The sequence below is a fragment of the Schistocerca nitens genome, chromosome 4 (genome assembly GCF_023898315.1).
Source record: "Schistocerca nitens isolate TAMUIC-IGC-003100 chromosome 4, iqSchNite1.1, whole genome shotgun sequence".
In the NCBI taxonomy this organism is placed as follows: domain Eukaryota; kingdom Metazoa; phylum Arthropoda; class Insecta; order Orthoptera; family Acrididae; genus Schistocerca; species Schistocerca nitens.
Window position 1 is genome coordinate 878,099,901 of NC_064617.1, and position 13,690 is coordinate 878,113,590.

The following is a 13,690-nucleotide window of genomic DNA, read 5'->3' on the forward strand; positions in this document are numbered from 1 at the left end:
CCTTTTTGGGACATTTTCTGAGACTGCTTAGGTTACACGAACATCCTCAGACAAAGTGGGGCACGTGTAATGCCGGAAATGCATAGCCTCCTATTTCCATCTATTGTACTATAAATATTTTTCCTTATTTTGTTACCTGAAGATATTTCTGTGTCTTTATATATTGTAATTGTTTTACTGTTTGTATATATACACTCCTGGAAATGGAAAAAAGAACACATTGACACCGGTGTGTCAGACCCACAATACTTGCTCCGGACACTGCGAGAGGGCTGTACAAGCAATGATCACACGCACGGCACAGCGGACACACCAGGAACCGCGGTGTTGGCCGTCGAATGGCGCTAGCTGCGCAGCATTTGTGCACCGCCGCCGTCAGTGTCAGCCAGTTTGCCGTGGCATACGGAGCTCCATCGCAGTCTTTAACACTGGTAGCATGCCGCGACAGCGTGGACGTGAACCGTATGTGCAGTTGACGGACTTTGAGCGAGGGCGTATAGTGGGCATGCGGGAGGCCGGGTGGACGTACCGCCGAATTGCTCAACACGTGGGGCGTGAGGTCTCCACAGTACATCGATGTTGTCGCCAGTGGTCGGCGGAAGGTGCACGTGCCCGTCGACCTGGGACCGGACCGCAGCGACGCACGGATGCACGCCAAGACCGTAGGATCCTACGCAGTGCCGTAGGGGACCGCACCGCCACTTCCCAGCAAATTAGGGACACTGTTGCTCCTGGGGTATCGGCGAGGACCATTCGCAACCGTCTCCATGAAGCTGGGCTACGGTCCCGCACACCGTTAGGCCGTCTTCCGCTCACGCCCCAACATCGCCCAACATCGTGCAGCCCGCCTCCAGTGGTGTCGCGACAGGCGTGAATGGAGGGACGAATGGAGACGTGTCGTCTTCAGCGATGAGTGTCGCTTCTGACTTGGTGCCAATGATGGTCGTATGCGTGTTTGGCGCCGTGCAGGTGAGCGCCACAATCAGGACTGCATACGACCGAGGCACACAGGGCCAACACCCGGCATCATGGTGTGGGGAGCGATCTCCTACACTGGCCGTACACCACTGGTGATCGTCGAGGGGACACTGAATAGTGCACGGTACATCCAAACCGTCATCGAACCCATCGTTCTACCATTCCTAGACCGGCAAGGGAACTTGCTGTTCCAACAGGACAATGCACGTCCGCATGTATCCCGTGCCACCCAACGTGCTCTAGAAGGTGTAAGTCAACTACCCTGGCCAGCAAGATCTCCGGATCTGTCCCCCATTGAGCATGTTTGGGACTGGATGAAGCGTCGTCTCACGCGGTCTGCACGTCCAGCACGAACGCTGGTCCAACTGAGGCGCCAGGTGGAAATGGCATGGCAAGCCGTTCCACAGGACTACATCCAGCATCTCTACGATCGTCTCCATGGGAGAATAGCAGCCTGCATTGCTGCGAAAGGTGGATATACACTGTACTAGTGCCGACATTGTGCATGCTCTGTTGCCTGTGTCTATGTGCCTGTGGTTCTGTCAGTGTGATCATGTGATGTATCTGACCCCAGGAATGTGTCAATAAAGTTTCCCCTTCCTGGGACAATGAATTCACGGTGTTCTTATTTCAATTTCCAGGAGTATATATATATATATATATATATATATATATATATATATATATATATATATATATATATATAATGTCAATGTATAATTGGTTTGTTTTGTAAATATTGTTTGTATTTTTCCGCTGGGTCTGACCTAGGGAAAACTATGCTATCGAACGATTACATCGATAGGTTGTGTGGAGAACCAAAGTGTTTAGGATCTTTGGTAGTGTTAAATCTGCCGCATGGAGCGCGGGCAGAGAGAGTCTGGCTGGAGTAGGGCGGTGGAGCAGGTGTGTTGTGTGACGCTCCCGCGAGTTGCCGCACTTAAGGGATTTGGCAGCATGTAATTGCGCTCGACTTGCTGTGATAGTTTCTGACACAGTGTCGCGGACGGGAAGCATTAGCTGGCGAACATCAAGAGCCCGTTTCGCCTGGTGACCGTGTCGAGAAGAAGGCGCGCCAACATCCAGCTTCTGCAACAGCGACAGCCGACGATGAGTGACTGTCGCCACCTCCTCGATCGACAACTTCAAGCCTTCAATCAACCAACAAGGAAGACTGAAAGCACGTAAAGTTTTAGAGCTGTATGGCAGACCCCAGCTTTTGAAATTATCATCATTAAAATACAGCAACTTAGCATGGACCTTTGTTGCTCATTGTCCCAATTGCATTACCAAGCAGGGTCCCTTCCTTTTCCAGAATGAACCCAAGTGTCGTTGAAATTCAAACGCCAAAATTAAAGTAATATCATTCCATTTCACTGCTTTAATTTCAAAGTTCAGTTTAAGTATTCGTAGCTGGCTACAATATTTAGATTATACAAGCACAAATTAAGAGTGCGAGTTTTGTTACCATATTTTAGCTTACCTGTGACTGCAGCTCAGTTTGGTACGTACTAAATTTTACTATTGTTAATTGTTCAGAACCATTTAATTCAAGTTCAAAGTTAAATCTCTTATTTCTAAATTGCGTAGATTCAAGTAGCTTTTGAAGCTACCCTTATTTTATTGAATTTCGTAGTGCTACAGAAACAAAGTTCACTATTAATTTCAGTCACTAAATTAATTTTCAATTTTCTGGTTTTATTAATTCTTTTGCTAAATTAAGTCAGAGTGTAGCGAAGTTTATTACTTCTGAGAAACATTCAGTTTTCACACAACACGTGTCAACCTTCAGTTGCCACGCTTTTAGTGCTAAATATATGTGCATTAATCTTTCATTTTCAGTTATTATAGTAGTTGTCCATGGGACTGGCGAACGTAATTTTCTCCAAATCACAAATATCTAATTAACGCCAGTTAATTGTTAACGTAACGACCGCACATTTACTTTCTTTATTAATTTTACCCTTTTCTCAAAATTAATTTCCACCAATTTCATTTGAATTTTTCCTTTCAATTTAGATGTAACCCTTTCCTCCCTCTTTACCGACAGATTAACTTCGGTGACGATTGCTTTTCCCAAATTTCCATTAGGTACACGCGGTTTAATTTTTCACTGTCATTAAGGTCGGTAAGTGAGGGGGAGGTTACATGGTTCTAGGCACTACAGTCTGGAGCCTAGCGACCGCTACGGTCGCAGGTTCGAATCCTGCCTTGGGCATGAATGTGTGTGATGTGCAAGGGTTAGTTAGGTTTAATTAGTTCTAAGTTCTAGGTGACTAATGACCTCAGAAGTTAACTCGCATAGTGCTCAGAGCCATTTGAACCATTTGAACAACCAGCAAGGTAGGAAAATTACAGAATTCATTGCAACTGTTTGCTTCACACTTTGGCATGACAGTTACACATAGTTTAACATCAGATAATACTGAATCTTTTTTTATGTCGCACATATACACTCTCACTCACTCTCATTTATTCGCACAACAAAACAAATAGTTAATAAATAAACATTAATCCTTTCTGAATTCTATGTTACAAAAATGAAAAATAGTGAACGTTTTTAATTATAAAAAATGTATATTCAGTAATAATTCCAAAAATACTAAAAGACAAACTGCTATGAATCCTAACTGAGTTTAATCTTATAAGTGTCGGTTTTTCGGGTTTTGGGTAATTGTCTCTAAATCGTAAAGTATCTCAGCTAGATAGCTGAGATTTTAATATACCCTTCCTTTTAATAACAAAGGGCTCTATATTAACTTTTTACAAAACTGTATAATATTTAATACTGTTTATTTAGATTCTTAGGGGCTTGAATATTCTGTCGCTTGAGCTAACACATGTTGCATTTCCCACGACTAGGCTAGCGACAGGTGCGAGTGAGTCACGCTAAGATACCAGCGGCTGTATATTACCACCGCCAACGGCTCCAAAGCTAAGAGCTTGTACTTCAAAGTAGGTTACTGCAATATAATGCTATTGCATTTTGACTCGCCACGTTACATGTGGTAGGCAGCCTGCTGCTGGTTGGTAGACTCTACCAGTTGGTGAAATCTTGTTGTACCAGAGCTGGCGTATACTAAAGGATGCCTGGTGTCAATGGGAAGCATTTTGTCTATAATGAAAGTTGTTCCCCATGATTTGATCTATCATCCTCAGACGTTTGTTGGAAAGACTTAGAAACACCCTCCATCACTCTGGGTTCGGTGCAGTGTGGCAGCAGCGGTAGAGGTGACGACGCTCAGCCTTGAACTGTGGTCACCAGAGCCCATGCTACCGTCGTCGTCCGGTGTCGACCTCACTGTACCCAGATACATTTCTTCTTCTGGGCTCAGTGTATGATTCCATGACTGACTCGCTATCTTTGATAATTAGACTGTTTGGACCCTAATTTTAGTCGCGTGTTTAATCAATCCCACGTGGAGTTGGCCTAAGTACGAGGGTTGCCCAGAAAATAATGCACCACATTTTTTTCTCAGCCGAAAACAACTCTTCTAATGCGAAAGTTGCCTATGTCTTATTTGAAGTTTCCGTCACTTCCCATAAACAGCGTAGCTGCAATACAGATTGAAAATGGCGTCTGTAAGTGGTGTACGTTACAATAAACGTGCCGTGATTGAATTTATCACTGCAAGAGGAAGAAACTGTGGAGAATATTCACAAACGCCTGTGCAAAGTCTATGGAGCATCTGCTGTCGATAGAAGTACAATTAGTCGCTGGACACGGAGGGTGAGGTCATCAGAAGACGGTTCGGCGGAACTCCACGATTTGCAGCGGTCGGGGAGACCATCCACGGCTGCCTCACCTAACCTAGCCCCCTCGAACTTCCACTTGTTTGGGCCATTAAAGGATGCCATTCATGGAAGACACTTTGAGGACGACGAGGAGGCGATTTACACAGTGAAATACTAGCTCCGCCACCAGGGCAAGGATTGGTACCGACAGGGCATACACGGCCTTGTTTCGTGCTGGAGGAAGGCCATAGAACGGGATGGAGATTAAATGGAACAATAGGTTGTGTAGATAAAACACAATTATTTCGTGTGCGTAATTCTCATTATATTCAATAAAGAACTATTGAAGAAAAAAATGCGATGCATTGCTTTCTGGGCAACACTCGTATCTTGGTTTTGTTGTAATTTATAGTTTGGGCCATTTTTATTTTATGGTCTGCCATGGCAGATTTAGTGATTTGGCGTAATTCAATGATGGTAGCTACAGGGTGACAATTATTGAACGATATGAAGTAAAATGGTCACAACTTTGAAGGGTTTCCGTTAGGGCGTTCAAACTGGCCGTGGGGCATAGGTTAAAAACAGTTCTGGTGGTTGGTTTTTGCTATTACGTAGTAACATTTTAAACTGTACTTAAAGGTTGGGTGGACGACACTCTACATATTATGCTCCTGCTGCATTTTTGGTGTTATTCCTCTTCTTATAAATGCCAGTTTGCGGTTTTTCCCCACATTTCACACCACTAGGAACTGAACACTTGTTTTGATGCAATGTTTTGGTTTGTGTTGCCGACTGTCAGATGTAATTGCCAAAGATCGAATGTTATTGACAACTTTCGAGTGTGATTATTGAAGTATCTGTGATCTGTTTGTGTATGCATTTTGTGTGTCTTTTGGTGCGATCTAATTCTTTTGTGGGCTGTGTGTGTGTTTAGAAGGCTAACGGGGCAGTTCCTTTTTTTTCTTCTTTTTTGATCGTCTCTCTCTCTCTCTCTCTCTCTCTGTGTGTGTGTGTGTGTGTGTGTGTGTGTGTGTGTACGAGGGGGGGGGGAGGGGGGGAGGTATTTTTTACGGGCAGCGATGGCTTTCTGAATGTGGAAGTTTTCTTGCTTTTGTATAAGATGTTTGTCACGCTTGCTTATTCTCATTATTTTGATTCTTTCTTCCATGTTTGTAGGATGGTGGTTATGGTGTTTTAAAAGTTCTGCAAATGTGGAATGGTTTGTTTTGTACTTCCAACTCCTGATATGTTCTTTGTATCGTGTTTTAAAATTCCTGTATGTCGTGCCAATGTATACTGTATCACAACTTTGCCATTCAACCAGCTACTACATAGTCGCCTATTCTACACCTTACTTTAGATCTATGTGACGATGCTGTGCTGAGTATATTTATATGTTTTGACGATGCCATTACGGCCCTACCACTTTAAGATATGGTGTAGAAAAGATCTGAGGATGGTCATTATTGACTGAAACCGGTCATCGTCGAAAGAACTGATATTGTGATTAAAGACTGGAATTAAAAACATTTGACATTCAAGTTTATGCATTCCTGATTGTTGTAATTTGTCCCTTTTGGTAGTTGATTGGCTTAGGTGTGATTGGAAGGTTTTCCCAGTCTTGTATGCCATTTCAAGCCCTGTATCTTTAGGATGTTTGCAACTCTGTGTGTTAATTTATGTGCGTAAGTCATGGTATACCATCTAGTTCTTTTCTGTGTGGTGTTGTCATTGTGTGTGTTTGTTGAGTGTGTTTGTAAGTTTGCAGCTTGTGAGTTTTCTTGTATTCTGAAAATGTTGTGTTTGTTTTGTATTTGTGTTTTTATTTTTTGATTGAGCCTGTGTACTACATGTGTGTCATACCCATTGTTCCTAGCTACAGGTATGATTGTACTCATTTCTTTTTCATAGTTTCTCTTGTTGAGTGGGATTCCGCTTAATCTATGTAACATATGTCTTAGTGCTGCCAGTTCCTGGTTGTGGGAATGGTTGGACGTGGAATGTATTATTATGTCTGTGGCTGCTGGTTTTCCAAAGTTATTCTTTTTTATTGTAATGTCAAGAAAATTTATTTGATTTTCTTTTTCCTTTTCCAGTGTGAATTTTATGTTCTGATGAGCTGTGTTGACGTCCAGAGGATCTCATGGACAGATTAGGCGCTGGTCGCTACCTTTCAAAAATTGATTTGCGCGATGTAGATCTTCAAGTACCACTACATGAAGAATCTCAAAAAGTATGTGTTGTGAACACTCATTTGGGCTTGTTTAAATATTTACGTTTGCCTTTTGGTTGTGCTTCCGCACCCACCATTTTCCAGCGATATTTGGAACAGCTGACTGCTCGAGTACCAAACTGTTCAAACTATTTCGACGATATTATCGTAGCAGGTCGTAGACCTGAAGAACACATTGCAAATTTGTGTGCTTTGTCTCGTGTGTTATCTAATGCCAGACTAAAGTATAGACTGGACAAGTGTGACTTTTTAAAACCTGAGTTGCAGTATCTTGCTCATGCCATAAACAGTCGAGGTGTACATTCTCTTCAATCACATTTGTTAGCCATACAGAACCTGACAGCTCCTCACCATGTCACAGAATTGCAGCCAGTATTAGGGAAAATGAAATATTATATTCGGTTCATACCGAATGCTGCACAAATCGCAGCTCGCTTGCATCGCAAGAACATCCCCTTTGTTTGGACAGATGAGTGCCAAAAAGCTTTTCAAAAACTTGAAGATACATTGCTCCGTGATCGATGCTTGGTTCACTTGACAAACCAGTTCTGTTGGAAGTTGACGCTTCTTCTTACGGAATCTGTGCAGTGCTTTCGGACAGAGTTAGTGATAAAGACAGACCATTGCTTTCGCGTCAGAAGTGTTGTCCAAAGCTCAGTGTAAGTATTCACAAATGAAGAAAGAGGCATTGGCTATTGTGTGTGGTGTCATCAAATTCCACCACTATTTGTATGGCAGAAAATTATACTCAGTAACGGATCACAAGTCTCTAACATTCTGCGTGGTGTCTGTTGTTCTGTAACGTGTCTCCCTACCACTTTCGCGCAACGACGCTCTGAGCGTGTTTTTTAGGGAATTGACTAGTTTGAACCTGGGACCTGTTGCTGGTAAGGAGACGTCAGACCACACATGACATGTAGAGTTCAGAAGAGTTCAGTGAGATTAGCGATGATATAACCAAATACTTAATGATTTCAGCGTCAGCTCCACTGCACTCCCTGTAAAAGAATCTTAATACAAACTAAATTTAGTGGAAGGGGTTCAAGGCTTTCCTATTTTTAGTTAGCTGGTAAAATAACGTCGAAAAAGCAGTTAAGTTTACCATTGGAAATTTTATTCTACTCACAAAACATTGTTTATAAATTGCACTATTGATAAAAGGAAATGTTTTAATACAGGATGGTGAAAACCAACTGCGTTCAACAAAAATGTGAACGAATATTCCCTGAATGGGTTTCCAAGTTCTACAATGGATCTAAGGATGACCCATGCCATATCACATCTATAATCTAGGTTTAAATTAAGTTTCCCAAAAGAGAAAACTATCAAAATGGTCTACAGTGACCCTCAATTATCTTTAATTACTTATCTAACTTGTCGTAAATTACAGTGACTGATGTGGCTTCTCAATAACTATATAACAGAAAAATCATCGCGTTTCAGATTTTTACTTCAAGTGGCAAATGTGAACACCATGAGCTTTAATTGACGATCGACACGCAAAAAGGGGGTGTAACAGATGAGACTTCTGCCGTTCTGAGTGAAGCTTTATGCGCTGTTATGCGGCATCCTGTGCGTTCATTACCTTGTCGGTGTTTGTCAGGGGGCGGCGGGCAGCACAGCTCCGCTCCCCTCGCCGTCTCGGAAGCAACTCTCTCCTAACTTCTCCTTCCTACAATTTACCGAAGTTGGTTTAAAAAAACTATCTGGCTGTGTTTTCATCTGACCAATCAGGGTCTCAATGTTAACCTTAAGCTCCGCATACAAAAATTCTGTCTATCCAATGAGAAACGTTATACTTTTCGTGGTGGGGCAATGTTTTTAAAGTTTGCAACATAACAGAAACGCGAAAAAGTCTCACGCTAAAACTTGCAGCTGGTGTGGACCTTTTAGTGTTATCGTAAGATCTATACTGTTCTTCTGGAGGGCTCTATCTTTTAACATGGGCTGGGGGGTGGTCCTAGCGGTTATCTGGCTACGTGGGTGTCCGTCCCTTATCGTAGGGCCTTCCAGCTTAACACGGTTCTGCTCTCGGCTTCTGTTCTCGTTTCTCCCCTCGGAACTGCGTCTGTCTCATGGTGGGAAGATATGACATGCATTTAGGCATTCTTGTGTTAGTCTGTGGTATTCCATTTGCTCACTCGTTACTCGCATTACTTTGGTTAATTTAATGTCACGATTTATTTGGAGCTATGTGACATACTACTGGATTTGCTTATCATGTCAGGGTTTTCATGGAAGGTGTTGGATTCGCCTGACACCTTACATATCACCACCCTTCGAACTTAATTTAGGCAATGATTGAATCTTTGTGTAAGCCAGTCAAAAATTATTCCGTTATCTAAATTTTGTTGCCTACTGTTCAGCCACGTTATTCTGTTCTATGCTAGTTTGTATTACTAATTTATATTTTTATATTCTTCCACATTATTATCGAAAATATGTTTATATTGACAAGGGAAGGATATTTTTATTCTATTATAATTATTATTTTTTAATAATTTTCTTTCTTTATTTAATTGTGATGTTTGTTTTTTAAGAAGTTTGTTATCGAAAGTGAGGAGTCTTTCACTTCGATTTTCTTAGAAATATTGTTTTTATAAATGTAGTAATTAAGTAAAATCTATTCCTAACACATTTTCTAAATATCATGTACAAGTAAAATGTTTTTGTTTCTAGACACTCATTTCAACATTGTTACACTAACAAATAAGAATTATTTCCAAGAATTGCCTTGAAAAAGAAATATACATACACAAGTATTGAGATATTATCCTAACAAATGGTACAAATGTTAAAAAAAAGGGAAAACATCCAACAAGATAATTTTTATTCTTTGTTTTTATAAGTAGAAAATAAGTAAAATATAGTTATTCTTTATTTTTATGTGGAGAAAATAAGTGGCATATAGTTTTAGTGATTATTATGCCTTACTTTTGTTCTTTATATACTGTCCACTTCAGAACTAATGACTTATTTTTATCGATAGTCTATTTTTTTACTTAAGTCCATAGTCAATGACTGTTACTTTGTAGTTTATTAGCTGTCTGGTGTGCTTCAGTTATTTAGTTTTCCACACATTTCTTTTGCACAATTCCTACATCACATAATTTGATTTCACACATTCACACAATCCTATGAACGTTTAAGCATGAGGTTGGCGAATGTATTTTGCATGAAGGTGATGGACTTGAGCGAGATGGATGTGGGCAAATATTTGATGTACAGCTTCGTTCGTCGTTCCTTGTTGGCTTTGCAAGTTTGTGTTGCTGTTGTGGAGGTCCCATAATGGAATGGAGCTGCGAGTGCAGAATCTCGTGGTTTACTGGCTTAGTATGCATGAAAGTCATCGTTATGTGTCGCTGAAAGCGGTCGTTTTTCGTTGTAATACTTCAGAGACGACTAGTTTACAACAGGATAGGGATTTGGGAAGGTATGTCGTCTATTCTTCACCCATCTTCTTTCTTTGTCTCAATCTTGTGAATCTTCAACTTCTGTTCTTCCTGCTTTTTCTCTGCTTCTTACTTGCTTCTTGGTTCTTCTCTGGGCAGGATATGGAAATATTTATTGATAACTATTCGCTTTGAAGCTCTCCTCTTAGTAACAGTTTGATGAATTGTTTGTGCGTGTCATTTTTACTTTGTGGAAGTTTTCTTCAGTTTAGTGCATCGGCGTGCTGTTTGATAGCAGTAGTGTGACTTTTACACATATTTTTTTGCCAGTGGTGGCTTGTCCAAGCAGTCTTCTCGTGGGGCCGTTTTTTGCTCGCTCGGCTGAGTCGGGGCGTTCGGAGACCCTTCTGGCGTTCGGTATCCTTTCATGTCACTGCAGGGTTCCACCACTGTGTGGTTCCGTGTTCTGTCCCAGCAGGGTTCCACCACCCTGTGGTTCAGCTTGGCAGCAGATTTATTTACTGCCCACTTCAGCTACAAGGGCCTTCTGTTGGTCTCACTGTCCTTTCCCTTCTCTCGACGCTTCTGCCTTGTAGGATTCGTGTCTTGCTAATTACGTCCTTTCCTTTCTTGATACTTCTCGCATTGCAACTTGTGGGTCGTTGCATCTCGTCCTTGGTGGAGTTTTTACAATGGTTCTTACAAAAAGTTTTACTTATAATCATCTAACATATGTCTAGTACCTACATTGTTTCACGCCTTCTTAAAAGCTTTACAAATTTCGGCGCCCTTTCCATGTTACAATTCTAAGATATTTTGAGTCTTAGCTTCTACAAGAATCCTCAAATTCGTTTTTTATTTTTGTGTAGTGTTGTGGTGTATAGCATTTTAGTATTTCATGCTGTTAGACTATCTACGCTTTATCCCTTCACCTTAATCTATGTTACTATTGGTGTTATTTTTGTTTTTGTTTTTATTAAAACTACTTTCTTTTTCCCACCTTCCTCTCTCTTCATTCTTCTTTCTCCTGACGATCTTATCTGCAACATAATCTTGAAATATTGTGCTGATTATTTACCAGTAACAAAGTTAATCTTCAAACTTTTTGATATGGCTCACATGGTGAAGTCCTAAGGTTTTGCCTGTTTTTGGGTTCATTAGTTCCACAGCCTTATCATGAGCAATTCGGCTAATTATGACAGGTCCTTTGTATGCAGCGTAAAACTTATGTATTTTGTGTTTCTGTTTGCTGGAGAGTTGGTGTGTTTTTACAAATACTTTCTGGCCTACTGAGAATGTTCTTTTAATTGCTGTTCTATCTCCTCTTTCTTTTCTTTTAATGGCTGCCTTTCTGATGTTGGAGAGTGCTGTTGCTATGTCTTGTTTGTGCTGTCTACGTGGTACAATAGGAAATCTAACATTTTCTCTGGTTATGTTTGGGGGTTCAATATTTTTAAGTACAGTAACTGGAGGTAGTAGTGTAGTGCTATGTGGCATTTCATTTATTACTTCTTGAAAATCTTTAAGGTATATATCACAAGTGTTGTGTCTTTTGCGTGCATATAATCGGCATAAAGTGCCTATGTCCTTCATAGATCATTCTGCTGGATTTACGCTAGGTTTGTACTTAGATATGTAGATGGGTTTTATTTTGTGTTGTTTTAACGTGTTCTGCCATTGCACTGATTTGTATTGTGGGCCATTATCCGAAATTATTCGTTCCACTCGACCCACTTGTCTGAGAAAATCTTGTCTAAATGCTTTACTTATAGTAAGACCTGTTGCCCATTTTAATGGTGTCAAGGTAACATATTTAGAAGTAAGTTCCAAAACGACAAATACAAAAATATATCCATTTTTTGTGCATGGGAGGGGCCCCAATAAATCTGTTGCAGCTATTTGTTTTAATTTTTTAGGGATTATTGAAACATAGGTGGTTTGGTTTGGAAAGTGACGTGTTTAGCCCTCATACATTTTTTGCATTTGACTAATACTGTTCTAATTCGTCTTTCCATATTAGGAAAATGGCTTGTTTGTTTTATTTTTAAAAAGCATTTCTTTGGTCCAAAGTGGCCATTACTTAAATGTGTATACCATATGTACTTATTAATTAGTTCATCTGGGATATAAATTAACCATTCATTCGTTGCAACATTTCGTCTAAAAAATAAAACATTGTTTTTTACGAGATAGTGCTTTCGAATGTCTGGAAAATCCTTACTTCTCCACTTGTGTTTGATTCCTAGTATTTCGGGATCCTTGTCCTGTTCTTTGCCTATGTTTTTCAATGCTGTCGGAATGTAGTTTTCGAAAGGTACTTGTTTCATATAGTACATTGTAAACTGGTCTTCTGCTGCCTCCAATGCTATGTTATTGGATGCACCCTGTGGACATCGTGGTAAAGCATCTGCTAATACATTCGCTGGTCCTGGTATGTGTGTAATAGTGAAGTCAAATTCTTGTAGTATTAACCTCCCATGAGTTAGTTTGGCGGATAACAGAAATTCTAATGCTTTGTGGTCAGTGTATACTTTTGTTTTTCTTCCGAATAGGAAGTATCGAAAACGTTGGAAGCCCTATACAATGGCCAATGCTGCCAGCTCCGTGACTGAATAGTTTTTCTCGCTATTTGTGAGTATCCGACTGGCAAATGCAATTGTTCTATATGATCTTAGCCCTGCCTGTTCGTATTCTTGGAATAAAACAACTCCTAAACCTGTTTTCGCGCTATCAGTGGCCATACAAAATTTTGTGTTAGATCAGGATGTGCTAAAATCGGTGCTGTTGTTAGTGCGGATTTCGCTTTTAAAAATTCTTCATTGGCTTGTTGATCCCATACCCATGGCGTGTTTTTTCCAGTCAATGCACATAGGCGTGGTGTTGCGAGAGAGTCGATCCAAATAAATTTTTTATAGAATCCGGTGAGACCTAGAAATCCTCTGAGAGTTTTCTTATTATCTGGAGTACAGAATTCTTTCATTGCCGTTAGTTTTTCTGGCTCAGGCATTACCTCTTTCTCGGAAATTATGTGTCCTAGAAATCTGACCTCTCGCCTTCCAAATTTGGATTTTGTTATATTTACTGTGACCCGATGCTCTTTCATGATCTGTAAAAACTGATTTAATGTATCGTTGTGATGTTCCCAAGAGGGTTCTGCTATAATCACATCATCAACATAACAAGTAATTTTTTGTAAAATTTCAGGACTGAGTATAGTATTAAATCCCATAATAAACGCTGCTGATGATATGTTTAAACCAAATGGCAATCGTTTAAACTGGCAACATCTACTGAATACGATAAATGCTGTAAATTTTCTACATTCTGGGGCCAATTCTATTTGCCAGAAACT